Source organism: Etheostoma cragini, chromosome 5 (assembly GCF_013103735.1).
Source record: "Etheostoma cragini isolate CJK2018 chromosome 5, CSU_Ecrag_1.0, whole genome shotgun sequence".
Taxonomy (NCBI): Eukaryota; Metazoa; Chordata; class Actinopteri; order Perciformes; family Percidae; genus Etheostoma; species Etheostoma cragini.
The window spans coordinates 7,330,469-7,334,938 of record NC_048411.1 but is presented as its reverse complement, the minus strand read 5'-3'; the positions used below and the strand labels follow the sequence as shown (position 1 = coordinate 7,334,938).

General features: G+C 39.3%; 1 long non-coding RNA gene across 1 annotated transcript in view; it reads left to right on the top strand.

Annotated features, from left to right (window-relative positions):
- The window catches only part of LOC117944791, an 18,308-nt gene extending 14,180 nt beyond the window's left edge, over positions 1-4,128 (top strand). Inside the window, exon 3 of the long non-coding RNA XR_004656654.1 lies at positions 4,059-4,128. This is a non-coding gene — a long non-coding RNA (uncharacterized LOC117944791). The remainder of the gene's footprint in view (positions 1-4,058) is intronic.
- The last annotated feature ends 342 nt before the right edge of the window (positions 4,129-4,470 follow it).

The following is a 4,470-nucleotide window of genomic DNA, read 5'->3' as shown; positions in this document are numbered from 1 at the left end:
ACACACACACACACACACACACACACACACACACACACACACACACACACACACACACACACACACACACAGAGTAGTTAAATGGTTATACGAATAGACTCGCGAAATCATTTCAACCCTATAAGACACAGCTCTATTTTACTATCTATATCTTTTCCAGGACATTGCCGTTCACTGTTTCCATTTAATAGGATTAAGGAAACGGTTGGGTCATATTATACGGAAAGAGCGTCTAAAGAGTGCCTATTATATTCAGTGGCCGAAACGCTGCCTCTGACCCTCGTTAAAATCAAAGACTTTGACAACCGGCGTGCTAAATCCCACTCTTCCTTTTTCCACTTTTTTGCTCTTTAAGAAATGGTCAGGGGGCCCAGCACATGTCTTTGATCTGCTCTGTATCCACCGTATAAACTAAAGTTTACTTCAAGGGTGAAAAATTATTCTTTACAGCTTGTGCTGTAAATAAGAGTCACAAAAATGACAAAAGCTAATTTGTCACACACATCCATTCAATAATAAACTCAACTTTTATGCAATGTTATATCAAAACTACACTTCTGAGAAAACTATACAATGTAGGTTTGGTATACCAATTATCGCAACATAAACATTTTAACCAACAATGCTGCACACATTTATAAGCACACATGTACCACCTCAGCCCCTGTCCTCATATCAAACCTGTATCCTCTCAACTTTCAAACTGACAGAGATGCAGCACTCTACAGTGGAGAAGGCCTTGTTTCCTTTTTCTAAGGGCCTTTTCGCACCTGAAAGTCTGAACCACGGTTAATGTTTTTGTTACATTGTACACATTTGATCGGTAAGTTTTGGGTCCACACTGCAGTTATGCAAGCGCACTAAAGAAGATGCATATATGACATAACTGTATCCTGTCGTCATCACATATGCGAGCTGCGTCTCTCTATACTAATTGATTTTTTTGTAGATTGGCTTCCCCATTCTTTCGTATTCTCTTTCTGTTGTGTGAGTTTTTTTCAACCGATGGCTGCTCTCTCTGTATTACAGCTCTCTTTGTTTTGTTGCATTGTTGAGAAACAAAACACTGAAACTTCACTTGGGTTTTGAGGAGCTACTGTAATTAATCATAGGCAAACGTGTACATCTGCACATTTACTAACACTTAACAAGTAAACTGCTTATTTATTCTCTGCTCTGATAGACGAGAGCTGTCTGCTCTGAGCATATTCACTGTCACGCTCTCTCTCATACACGTACACCCTAAACATGGAGCAATCCCTAAACAATCCCAACAATAGCCTGCCAGAACTTCCTGTATTGGTCCGAAAATCCAAACCATCCAAAATAAAACATTAGGAATGAACCTGACTCGGTTCAGTTTGATCAGGATCAAGACTAACTCTTTGGATTGGACTAAATTTCAGCTGTTTGGTCCAAGGAAAGCTTCCCACCTGTAATTTAGGTTTGGATCAAACAAAAATGTCTCAAAGTCTGGCCCAAACGAGATAGGTGTGAAAGCCCCCTAATTCCCCATGATTGACTCCTAATTGAAATTCATTCATACGGAATAATCATGTATTTACAAAGCTTCTACTTGAGCAACCCATTTTGAGATTTAGTACATTGCGTAACCTTAACAATATACCCACCTCAACATTCTGTACCAAAAGTGTGACTTACGCTAACTACGTTTACATGCACATAATATTCAGTTTTTTGCCCTTATTCCAAAATGGCTGTAGTACTCGAGTCCGGTCTTGGACTCGAGTCTGGACTAAAGACCGTTTTTCTATGGACTGACTTGTCTCGGACTCGGTCGTATTTGGACTCGGACTTGTCTCGGACTCGGCCACTGGTCATGCCCAATATGACTTTGGTCTTGACCAAGTTCAGCTTTCTTTATTATGTTGATGATAATAATGGAGGGAAAGTGAAACACAGTTCAGGGGAGATATTGTTTGGCTTTTTACAAGTTTAGACAGCTAACGTTAGCGTTAGCTAAAGCTACGCCGATATTTGCTAAAGTTAGGGCACCAGCATTAGCCTAGCATACCAACGCTAGGAAATATTACGGCTGCCTTCGGAGTTTCCTATATCTGCGTCCACATTGTCAACATGAGACCTGTGGCGTTAGTTTGAGCCATCATTGTATTACATGAAATAAGCTTTGCGCCCACAAGATGGGTGGGTTTTTGTTACGTTATAAAAAAGCTAACTGGCTATAGTTAGCCCATTTGTATGCTAGCGGACATTAGCTAACGTTGCCGAGCCTTGTGTGTATGTGTGTGTGTTAACGAACATATGTTAAATTACACACTGTTCATTGTTGTTGTTTAACCAAACTTTGTTTTCTGAAAATACAGTATTTCCTATTAACCCACGTCCAAATAACAATAGAATACAATATTTTTTAGTGAAGCCATAAGCCAACCATAGGGCTACACTGTAATACTGGTCACTTTATTTCTACACTACATCTGGAGTGATGCTATGTTGTCATTTAGTTGCTCAAATGCTAAGTACTAGTACTACTGTAATAGTATCAGTTATAATGCTCAGTACTAGTACTACTGTAGCAGTATTGTCTATGTAGCTATTATGAGTTATCACCATATGATATCACGGGGAATGGCTATACTCATAAATCATGGGTGTTCTGACACTGGTTTTGCTTTTATATCAACAAATAACCCGAATTGATTGTCTTGATACTGTTATGCATAAGACCTTTTTTTCTGTCCTGGACTCAGTCTTGACTCTGACTCAAACCTCTCTGGACTTGGTCTTGACTCTGACTCGAACCTCTTTGGACTCTGTCTTGACTTGGACTCGACTAGTCCTGGTCTTGGACTAGACAAAGGTGGTCTTGACTACAGCCCTACTACATTGAATCATTGTGAAAACAAAACTTTCTAGATGTTGTGTTGTTACTTCGGCTAGGTCATTTATCAAAAAAGAGAATCAATACATTCAGGATTTTGTCCATGTTGACATTAGTTGCTGCATGTATATTTATTAAAAACTTTGCTTTGTTTAGCTTTTCATATAGCTAGACGTCTAAACTCTGGGACAAAGCCATTATGTTTAAAAAACGGCCATGCTGATTCCAAATAGACAGCTTTGGGCTACAGATAGCTTTTTCACAGTGGCCATCGTTAATGGCAAATCGTGTTTCATTATGAACATGCACACACGTATTGTTTTTATCACAAACACACGGTCGGTCAATGAAGTCGCAGCGTCAGCCGTCGATGCCTGGTAACATACTTGTATGATAGAGTGCACAGAAACGAAGCTTTGTGACTAGCATCTAATGACTAGAAGAAAAAAAAGTTTTTTGCATGATAAAAGAAAAATAAGATACATTATCTATTTCTTAACTGCTAAATCTATATATTGATGAGGACTAGAGGGTTAAATTGGCCGTCCTAGAAACAGACAGGCAGACACATAGCTGACAACATTGCAGCAGGATGCGGTGTAGACACTCAGCTCAGACATACACGCTGTGGATTGCTGTGGACTTGTGTCGGTCACAAAAGTGGTTCCAGGAAAATGGCCGCATCGGTCTCCAACATTGCACGCAACACTGTAGCTGTGCAACCAAGTCTGCAGCTGCCCACATAATGTTGAAAGTATGTCCAAACCTCACGGATGGTTGAACTGGGAGTCCCATCTATGAAGAGAGACTTAGCATTTACAATTTGGAATTGAGGAATGCAAGGCGGTCGTTAGCTGAGATTATTGCTAAAAACTGAACGAATAATTCACACATTCTATTTGCTACTGTTGACAGGTTAACAAACCCTCCAGTAACAATAGCATCTGAACGTTTATCCACCAAATCCTGCAAAGACTTTGGCATCTTCTTCATTGAAAAAACAGTCAGTACCTCCATATCAGGAACAGGATACGAGTTGTCTCACTGTTCAAGCAAAACAAGTTCCCATATGACAATTTCAAACGATTAACCAAGATAACCTGGAGGATATCATACAACATCTGAAAACTTCTTCCTGTTGCCTTGATATTTTACCAACTGACTTTTTCATAAATGTTTTGAATCGTTAATTAAGCCACTCTTAAAAAAGAATTATCTAGATACATCACTTATGGACAACTAAAGACCGATATCAAACCTCCCATTTTAAATCCCTTTGTTGTCCTTAAACAATATTTTTGATGCCTTACAGCCAGGGTTAAGACCACAATGAGACGGCTCTTCTGACATCTTTAATGACATCCACTTAAACACTGACACGAATTACTGAATGTGTCAATTGAATGTGTCAATTGAATGTGTAATTGAATGTGTAACTATTGAACTGTGTAACTATGCATCTGAGCGTACAAGTTTGACATGTGTAGTTGCCCAAGGCTCCATCCTGGGGCCTCTACTGTTTAATATCTATATGCTGCCGCTAACTAAAATAATGAAAAACAACAACAGAAGTTACCATAGTTATGCGGACAACACACAAACTTATA